The sequence below is a fragment of the Dasypus novemcinctus genome, chromosome 2, assembly GCF_030445035.2.
Source record: "Dasypus novemcinctus isolate mDasNov1 chromosome 2, mDasNov1.1.hap2, whole genome shotgun sequence".
Classification (NCBI taxonomy): domain Eukaryota; kingdom Metazoa; phylum Chordata; class Mammalia; order Cingulata; family Dasypodidae; genus Dasypus; species Dasypus novemcinctus.
The window spans coordinates 56,703,651-56,714,527 of NC_080674.1; the positions used below are offsets into that span (position 1 = coordinate 56,703,651).

Consider the following 10,877-nt stretch of genomic DNA (forward strand, 5'->3'; position numbering starts at 1 on the left):
CGATTCAGGGGGAAAAAATCCATAACGGACTATTATACGTTAGATCAAGATTTAGACCAAATATTCTCGATTTCCAGATGGATTTCAATTTCTTTCTCAATTTGTATATCTATTTCCAAATTGTAATCCTGACTTTTATATTTTTTTAAGACTTCAGTGTTCTGATAAATTAAAATCGTGAGGGAGGAGGAGCTCGCTGGGCTGGGGGGGTGGGGAGATGGCTGCACTGCCTCAGGGATCCCCCGGCTTCGTCCGGGCTCTGCTCAAGGCGGGCTGGCTCTGTCCCCCGTCCAGTCCCGAGCGGGCCCCCTCGGGCCACCCCGATGTGACCAGGTCCCGCGGAGCCTGAGCAAGGAGTGGGTTCGTCCCGCAGGGAGGGAGAAACATGACATAATGGAGATGGTTTCACCGAAATATCACAGGTGTGGAGGCAAAAAAAAATATGTTGTCGAGGAGTTGATGGCAGGTTTTTGGCAAGGCTTAGTAAAATAAACCCCGGAGACTTCATACTCTTCGTAAGAAGAAATGGAGCTGTCACACACATCGAGATTGAGAGCACTGGTGATTCCCAGGACCTGTGTGGAGGAAGTTTGCCACTTAGGTTGTTTGTCCAGTGTTACTGGAATATCAGAGGCAGTTAGAAGAGAAGAATGGAGACGTTGTTGCGCTCAAATAGCCTCTCAGCTGCGGAGACCCTACCTCTGAAGTGTGGGTCAGAGAAATTATTAATTGAGAAAGGAAGCATGGTAGCTTTCTTGTATGAGAGAGCCAGAGCCACCCGGGAAATTTTATTCTCTCTGCCTGCATTGAGGATGACAGAGGGAGGGCAATGATGGCAAATCTAAAATGACCCAGGTCATGACTCGCCCTCAGGAACTGAAGTACGATGTTGTGGAGGAGAAAGGTTTGATTCCTTGATGGATCTCTTGGAGCACTTCAAGAAGGGTCCCATGGTGGAAACACTGGGCAGGGCGCTACAGCTCAAGCAGTTTTTCAACACAGCTGGTGTCAGTGCTGATGACACAGAAAGCTGGATTTGAGAACTCAGCAAATTAGCTGAGACCATGGATAAAGTCAAACAAGTCTTTTGGGAAGAATTTGAGACACTGCAACAATAGGAGTGCAAACTTTTCTATAGCCAAAAAGAGGGTCAGAGGTAAGAAAATAGAAACAAAAATAGATATAAAACATCCAGCCTTTTGATCATGTCCTTCACAATGCGAATCCCAGCAAGCCTGTTTCAGATTATATCAATGCAGTTATTATAATACATGAATTTGAAAGTGAAACAATTCAAAACCCCAAAAGATTTACATTGCCACACAAGACTTACCTGCAAAGCACAATGAATGACTTCTGGTGGATGGTATTCCAGAAATCAGGAGTGATTTTCATGACAACAAAAGAAATAGAAGAAAGAGTAAATGTGTAAAATACTGACCTGATGCATATGCTGTAAAAGAACTGCACGTCAAGAGAACTTAAACTTTGAAAGGTCGGACAAGGGAATATGGAAACATCAGTCTGGCAGTACCATTTTTGTACCTGGCTAGGCCACAGAGTGCCTGGTGACCCCGGGGCTGTGTTGGACTTCCTGGAGGAAGTACACCATGAGCAGGAGAGCATTGTGGATGCAGAACTGACAGTTCCTCTGCAGTGCTGGAACTCTGGAACTGGCCAGACAGGAGCATCCATTGTGATTGATATCCTTATTGACATCTTCAGAGGAAAAGCTGCCAACTGCAGCATGCCTCAAACCATCAGTTGGTGTGATCTCAGAGTTCAGGGCTGGCCCAAACAGAGGCACAGCACTGGTCTTATCTATATGATCATCAAGCATTGTATTGAAACACTCCAGTGCAGGACGGAAGAAGAGCAGAAAAACAAGAGGAAAGGGTACGAATATACAAATATTAAGTATTCCTTAGCAGACCAGACAAGTAGAGCTCAAGAGTCGTCTGCTGCCTTTTACCCCAACATCATCCTGTGCAGAAATGAGAGAAGAGTCTAGATATTCATTGAAAACCTGGGGGCTGATACAGCAGCAGAAAATTTTCAGATGAGAAGACTCACCAAAACCTCAGCACAGAATTACATAGGGACTTTCACCCTTACCCCAAAAGATCAAGAAAAGATGCAAGAAAGTGTACATGAGGAAAGAATTTGAATTTAGAAGGTTGAGTTGTGGTTGATTACCTTTTGATAAGTGACATTTGAAACCATTTAAAGACCACTGTATACTAGCTCAACAATACCTGATTTCCTTGTTACTTGTTTTCGCAGATAAGAAGAATCACCTCTACAATGTAGAGTTATATTTTATAGAATTTTGTTTTAAGTTGAGGAAACAGTTAAATTGTTCTCTATATTTTGCAGATGATGCTAGTTCCCAGCATTTATTTTTCTTTGTATGACTGTAACAAATTAAATTCTTCTTCTCTTTGTAGGGGATGATATGGCACTTGCAAGAGGAGAAATGATTTGAGAAAATTAAGTAACATCTATAGAAGTGGGAACAATTTCATTTACCATCACTTATCCAGTGGTGATAATACATTTTGAAGGGCTCTCTTTCTCTTTTTTAAGCTAAATTATATTTAAACCAGTGCCCCAGACTATCAGAAGTTGCCATTGTAAAAAATCATGGGGAAAAAAATCATGGAAACTTATGAATTAGGATTAGACATTTTTTCTTAGCAGATGATCAATTACCATTCTGTCTTTTGACTGAGAAGGTTGTGGTGGGAAAATGTCTGTCACATTTTCTTTGTATTGGAGTAATTGTCAGGTCTGAAAAGAGGCATGCATCTACGGATGATCAGTGCTTTGATTATCAACTCTTGCTGGCAAACTACCCTAAAACTTAGTGGCCTAAAACAACATCTCTTTTTGGTCTCACTCCTCTTCAGTCTGGGCTACTCCCCACTGAGCTTTTCTTCTTCAAGTTTTGCTGGAGGTCACTCATGGGGATGGCAGGTTGACTGAGACACTGGGATGGCGAGGCTTGTCTCTCTCTGCATGTGGTCCTCAGAGTATTTCCTTCTCCATGTGGTCTCTCCAAGTGGCCTCTCCGGCCAGGTAGTGGACCTCTTATGTGGCAGCTCAGAGCTCCCAAGAGCACAAAAGCAGAAGTGGTCAGTCCTTTTTAAGACTTAGGCCCAGTATTGTCACATTTTTCCTGCACTCTACTGATGGAAGCAAGTCACAGGTCCAGCCCAGGTTGAAGAAGGGGACTCCACAAGACATGAGTGTTGGGAGGCATGGATTATTGGGGGCCACCAGTGGGACAGACAACTACAACCAATGCCATGGGAAAACAACTATTGTTAGCAGAAGTAGAAGCTGCTAGTGATATTGGGAAGCTCAAGATGCTTAATCTGGTGTAAGCTGGAAGTCAGACTGACAAACGGAGGGCTTTGAAGAAGCTTCCTGAACCAGTTCTGCGGTTCTGACTATATTTCTTCAATCTTCTTTTGTGAAAACTGGCCTCCTAAGGATGGATGTATTAGGGGACAGAACATATGAAAGTAGAACTACCTCACTGCTGTTGCCTCTGCAGTGTGAGGTGAATGTGAGGCTTCTTGATGCCCCCTGGTGCTTCTAGGTCCAGAGATGCAGTGGAGAACGGGGTTGACATGCAGTTTCTGGGAGAAGTGGAAGAAGCAGAGCTGTTAACTGGCCCTTTGGGCTTTGTTTATAATAGAATAAGGGCCTGCCTGGGATGACTTGGCCCCTCTGGATGACAGGAGATGGTGTGGATTGCAGTCCCCACTTGTGCCCTCAGGTCACAAGCTCCTCACCCCCACAAAGAGGTCCTGACTCTCCTCCCTGAACTCCCTGGGGGCTCCCTGAGAAGAGTCTAGACCTACGAGGCCTTGTCCAGGCCTAGGACAAGGGACCCGAAGAGGCCCCGCAGGCTGACCCGACGGGCAGGTCTTGGGTGTGTTCCGAGTGTGACTGCTTGGCGTGGGTAGGCCAAGCCCTCTGCTCTGAGTGTTTCCGTCAAGGAGGGAAGTGAGAGCAAGACCCGGAGAGCATTTCGTTGGCTCTGTGCCAGGGGGAGACCGTTACTGGGCAGAGAAGGATGTGAGATGTGCTTCTCTCTGTCTGGCACTGGAAAAAAAGAGAGGCAGAGTACAGTCCTCAGTACCCTTGGCACCATATAGGCCACTCAAAATTTCCCATTTTAACCACTTTCAAATGTATAATACAGTGCTATTTATGACATTCACAAGGCTATGCTACCATCACCACCACCCATTACTAAAACTTTTTCATTTCCCCAAACTAAAACTTTTGTACCCATTAAGCCATTGTTCCCCATTTCCTGCCCCCGCAACCTGTAATTCACTTTCTTTCTTTACAAATTTCCTTTTTCTAGGTATTTTGTATAAGTGAAATCATACAATATTTGATCTTGGTGATTCCTTAAACAGAGGAATACTCAAACAGATACTTTTTGGACACTAATGTTCATAGCAGCATTACTCACAATAGCCAAAAGATGGAAACGACCATCAATAGACAATGAATAAACAAAATGTGGTATGTACATACAATGAAAAGGTATTCAACCTTAAAAAGGAATCAAGTTCTGCACTCTATTTTTTAGGACAGTCCTCTCCAGGGCTGCAGGCTCTGTCTGTCTTTCATTGTATCCTCTTTTTGTCCACAGAAAGCTCACTTATTGGTCCACCTTGCAGGTGAATTTACAGGTGATTGTCCTTGCCACCCACAGGCTTATCTCAGGAAGGAGAGGGCTACAGGGAAGCTAATGCTCTAATGGACCAGGTAGATTCAGAGGACAAGAGTCTGGGCAGTGGCTTTGGGGTCAGGGTGGCCACCCAAGTGGCCCAAGTGGTCAAGGGTTGACTAGAAGGGAGAAGGGGTCACGAGAGCATTTCTTCCAGCCATAGAGAGCAGGGCCTCCCATCCCAAGGCTGACAGCTTTTTCACACCCAACCAGCTCACGCTCCTTCAGCGTGGCTCTGAAGCTGTTTCAGAAACTGCAACACCTTTTCCCCCAGCTCTGATCCCTCAATTTTCCTCAGGTCTTCAGAGGGTGGGTGGGAAAAGGCAGGCAAAGAAGATGAAGGAATAAATGTGTGCACAAACAATTCTGCACCCTCAGAAAGCATTTTCTCATAGAAATCACAAATAAGTATATTTCAAACTTCTTTGACCATATTTCACAATACAAAAAACATTTAAATTGGTGCAAACACTTTGAAAAACTGACAGTACCTACTAAAGCTGAACTTCCAGGTACTTATTCTTAGGTATATATGCAATATATACCATATGTATATATATACATACACACACACACCAAATAAATGTGTATATGACCATAGGTACACTATTCGTAATAGTCAAAAAGTGGAAATAAAATGTTACCCACGAGAATCTGTATAAATAGTTTGTGGTATAGGCATACCATATAAGATATGTGCATTGTATACATATGTATGGTATTGGGAATAAACTTGCTACAACAAACATCCATAGTTCTCTCAAAAAAACATTGAGCAAAAGAAGCCAAACATGAAAGAGTACATACTGTATCATTTTTGTTTGCTCAAAATTTAAAAACAAACAAAACTACAGTGTTTGATGTCAGGCTACCACATACTATATGGCAACACACAACAGGCAGTGCATATATAACTGAATCTAAAGGATAATGAAACAATTCTTAGTCTTACTACAGGCGGTGTACTCTGGTTTGTTTTTTTATTCTGACTCTTTAAAGGCTAGTTGTGATCCACTAAACAGGTTTTATAACCCTTACAAGGTTGTGACCCATAGTTTGGAAAACATTGCTATTAATACTGGTTGGGTACCCAGAGTAGCCCCAGGTTACCCAATCTCTCTGGGCCTCAGTTTCTCCTTCTATAAAATGAAGATAATAATGGTACCCATCCTACAGAGTAGTTGTGGGGATTGGATGAATTAATGTACATTAAGCACTTAGCCAATGGCTGGCATAAGCACACACATATTCATTTTTATTAGGAGTTTTATTGCTATACATCCAGCTCTTTCCTTGAACACAATCTTAAAGCTTCCAGAGGAGACTTAGAGGTGATGCATTGTCCAGGGAAGCTTGGTTCCTGGCAATTAGGACTTCTGGGATTTCTACCCAGAAGGGGCTTCTTAATGTCACTTCTGTGTTTCCATGCCATGTGCTACTAGGATGTTTTCTTACCTGCTCTGGCCTTTTGGGCAGAGCCTGGGAGCATTTGCACATCGACAGTGTGCTGTCTTGCATGATCCTTGTTTATAAAAAGTCACCTTAGCTTGGGAAGTATTGGCCACTGCTAGCAGCAAGCCCTCACATTTGGTTCACGGGATCTGACCAGCTCCCATCGCTCCCTTTGACAAACGCTGCTTTATGTCCTCCTGCAAAAAAACAGCAACAAAAAACAGCTGTCAGTTTAAATTTCCCTAATCCAGCCAGATCCCAATCCGGCCAATCAACAGTCGCTATCCAGAGGAAGCCCATCTGTGAAATGCAGCAGTGTCCCTGCTGGAATGACATGTCATAAAAATTAGTTTGGGCACTAATCTAAGGGCGCTTTGTGCTGAGTCGAAGGACTGCTAGGTCCCGGTTGGTGTCCTTCCCTTTGCCAAAGGAGACATCTGGACCAGATGAGCAGCTCTGAACTCGAAAGTACAGCAAGCACCCCCACTTCCTGCCCACTGCTCAGCGGGATGCTGTCCTCCAGTACAACCGCAGGACCCTAGTGGCTCTCCTGAGTCCCCTCCTTCAGGCAGCTGGTTGCTCTGTCTCGCAAGAGGCTACAAGGATGGATGAATGGAAATATATCATATTGCTGTTGTATTTCCTCGTGGGTTTTGTTGTTGTTTAGCTACACATTACATTACTGACTCACCATGGTGCTGATTTGTCTGAAAAGGACAAACCAGCTCATGCCTGGTAAGAAAGATTCTCCTGGTGTAAGGTGCCACTCTCACTTCTGGTAGAATAGTTGCTCCCAAAACATGTATTTTGCACTGTCAAGAAAAATAAAGGATTCAGACTTTCATTTTGCTGCATTTTAATGACCCAGGTGACTTCCCACCCACCTCACCTTGACATCTCCTTTCCTGACTTCTTTGATTTCTTTCTACTCACATCACACTCTCCTCCCTCTTTTCCCCTCCACTCCCTTGGACTGTGTCCTCTTTTCTGTCCCTGTCACAAGGCCACAGAGGGTCCTGCAGATGGGTGTCAGGTCTCCTTCCAGGCTTGCTGGGCATGTCTAAAACCTGAGGAGGCCTGAAACAGGACCCTGGCTCCAAGGAGCCTGCAACCTGCCTTGGGAAATGGTTTGCCCACAAAATTTGCTGACCATTTGTGGCCGAATAGGAATGCCTACTGAGGATACCAGCATAGCAGGAGTGTGAGATTGCCTGCTTGACATGTCACACATGTCTAGCACTCTTGTTTCCACTATTTCTCTCTTTTTTTTTGTATTTTTTCACTATGTCAATGGATTTTATCAAGGGCCTACTAGGTTCAGGTGTTTAGGAAAATGTTTCACCAGACAATTCACCACTCAGACTGCCTAGAAGTATGTCTGAGATGGACAGTTGCCAATTATTATGTATACTTTATAGAAATGTGCTCAAAGGTTGAGGAGCAGACCTCAGAATTGACTGAATAATGTGCTTCAGCTATGCCATTTTAAAAAATCACCTTGCCATGGATCGCAAATTTTGGACTGTATTTTCAGACAATCTCAGGGGGCACTCTCACACTAGCCCTGATTTTCAAGTAGTTTGACTTCTATTTAACAAATTTTCAGAACCTTTCCTAGAAGTATAGATCCTTTCCTGGAAGTGTATGATGTCTACAGTAAATTGGGGGGAAAAAACGTCATCACATTCTAATAAAAAAATAACTACAGATTTTATTACAGCATTTTCTTCCCACTAATTAGAAACAGTTCTGACTTAATTATTTCTGATTTTTTGTATTTAAACTTGTCTTTGGAATAAAGGAAACTAATCAACGCTTTGGCCACATCTTTGCTCTGAGGCAATGTAATTAATCAAATTGCCATTTCAGGTCAGTCTGACTGCTGAGCAGACAGCTTTACAGCTGGAGGGTTCCAGCAAGTATTTTCTAAAGGCTTGGTACACATATAATATATTAGACCAAAGAAAAACAATCAATCTATTAATTAAAACCGTATGTTTGTGCCATTTTATGGAGTAAAATCTGGTTATTCTACCCCTTAACAGCAAATCATAGAGATCTCTCATGGTACTTTGGAAAGAGATAATAATGTCATCTAAATAAAACACAGTTGAAATTAATTAAAACCAACTGAGAGGGCGGTGGACTTGGCCCAGTGGTTAGGGCATCCGTCTACCACATGGGAGGCCCACGGTTCAAACTCCGGGCCTCCTTGACCAGTGTGGAGCTGGCCCATGGAGTGCTGTGCCACGCAGGGGTGTCCCTCGTGTAGGGGAGCCCCACGCACAAGGAGTGCGCCCATAAGGAAAGCCACCCAACATGAAAGACAGTGTAGCCTGCCTAAGAACAGAGCCGCCCACATGGAGAGCTGACACAACAAGATGACGCAACAAAAAGAAACACAGATTCCCATGCCGCTGACAACAACAGAAGCAGACAAAGAAGACACAGTAAATGGACACAGAGAACAGACAACCGGGGTGTGGGAGGGGGGTAAAGGAAGATTTAAAAAAAAAAAAACCCAACTGAGAGAGAGAGAAAGAAAAGAGAGAAGGAGATTGATAGAGAGAGAGGCCATGATAGAACAGCCACAATATTAAGTCTCAGTGTGGGAATTACAGTGAACTTGGGGAAGGCTAGATTAATCAATATTTTACTCATTCACTCACTTACTTGATTATTCATTAAAATAACGAAGGGCCCAATAACACAGTACCAGGCACTGTAAGGTCAAATAAAATCTGACATTTCTCCCAAGCTTACATGATCCTTTTTTTAGCTACTCTTTCACCCCTCTCTACCCACTTTCCTTCAAATATAAGTGGACCCTTTACTCAGCACTCCTAACCTACCCCAGATACTCTCTTCTACCTCCCTGCCTTTGGGTCATTATATTTAGTCCATTTTTCCAATTCTTATCCTTCTTTTCCTAATATCCCACCCCAGGCCTAGTCTCAATAAATAAACAACATGTATTGGGCTCTGTTTTAGTTTAGGCTGCCAAAATGCAATATACCAGAAATGGGCTGGCTTTTAACAATAGGAATTTATTAGTATACAAGCTTACAGTTGTGAGGTTGAGAAAAATGTCTAAATCAAGGCATTGTCAGGGGGTTCTTTCTCTCTGCAGACTGGCTGCTGGTGAGCCTGGACTCCTCTGTCACATGGCAAGGCATGTGCTAATCTCTTCCTTCTGTTCTGGGTTTTGTTTCTTTCAGCTTCCCACTTCCCTGGCTCACTCTCAGCTTCTGTGGCTTTCTCTCAGCTCCTGTAGTTTTCTCTCTCTGCTTCATCCAGTTTATAAAGGATTGTGGTAAGAGGATTAAGATCCACCCTGGGCTATGCCTTAATCGAAGTAATCTAATGAAAAGGCCCTTACACTCCCAGGAATGGATTAGCTTTAAGAACATGATTTTGGGGGCATATACAGTCTCAAACTACCACAAGTTCCAAGGTTATCATAAGTAAAGAAGTCCAAGACTCAATCAGGCCCTTGTGAACCCTACCTTCTGGTTCAGGTCCCACGTCCACTTCATGTTTAAAACTGAGGGAACTAACAACATCATCATGCAGCAGGCACTTAACACCATTCTTTGAGTAGGTCACTTTACCTCCTTTAGAGTAGGTCACTGATCTGGAAGCATCTCAGAGAACCGAGATTTGTTTTAAGAATAAGATTAAGTTGGTTGCAAAAGAGAGAGAGGACAGTCCTACAGAGTGTGAAAAGTGAACTACTCTAAGAAGGGCACTAGATGGGCACTGATCCCTTACCTCCCAGTGAGCACATGAGCTTAAACCATCCTGTCAGTGGCTTGCAGACATATTCTTTAGTATAGACTTTAAAAAATGGGTCAGCAGAGATAGATAAAGTAGATACAACCCCAGGTATTGGTTCTTCTGAGGGCTACAGAGACCCATAGGTTCTATGGTCATGGCAGATGGAGTTCAGTGCCATGTCAGTTGGCCCTACTTTGGAGTTTGTGTTTCTGTGTGATGGAGTTGGACTCAGATGTGATCTTTGTTCACAAGCCTCTCCTGTTACTTTTACCGGAACTGTAGTTGGTGCTGTGGTTTAATATATACCCAGGGGACCTGAATTTCTGGACTGACCATGTGATAGTCAGGCCCTGAGCCTCAACAGACTTCAGCTCTTACACGTTGGTTTATTGGACTTACCCCACTCAGCTAACATGGAGATGAAGAAGGTCAACCACCACACCAGGGAGCCAAGAGTGCCTACAACTGAAAGCAGGAGGATTGCATCCAACATCCATGTGGAATCTAAGCCCCCTCTTGATATAGATGTGGAATGGACACAACAATTCCAAGGTCCACAGGATGGAGGAATAGAGTATGGATTAGAGTGGACTTACTGATATTCTATTCATGAACTATTGTGATTAGTAATTGAAGAAAATGTGGCATTGGTGTGGAGAAAGTGGCCATGGTGGCTGCTGGGGGTAGGGAATGGGAGGAAGATATGAGATGTGGGGGCATTTTCAGGACTTGGAGTTGTCCTGGGTGGTGCTGCAGGGACAGTTACTGGACATTGTATGTCCTCCCATGGTCCACTGGGTGAAATGTGGGAGAGTGAGGGCTATGATGTGGACCATTGACCATGAGGTGCAGCAGTGCTCAGAGATGTATTCACCAAATGCAATGAATGTCTCAT

General features: G+C 43.7%; 1 pseudogene; it reads left to right on the forward strand.

Annotated features, from left to right (window-relative positions):
• Window positions 1–217: 217 nt before the first annotated feature.
• On the forward strand, window positions 218–2,011 carry LOC101443059 (tyrosine-protein phosphatase non-receptor type 11-like; annotated as a pseudogene).
• Window positions 2,012–10,877: the final 8,866 nt, after the last annotated feature.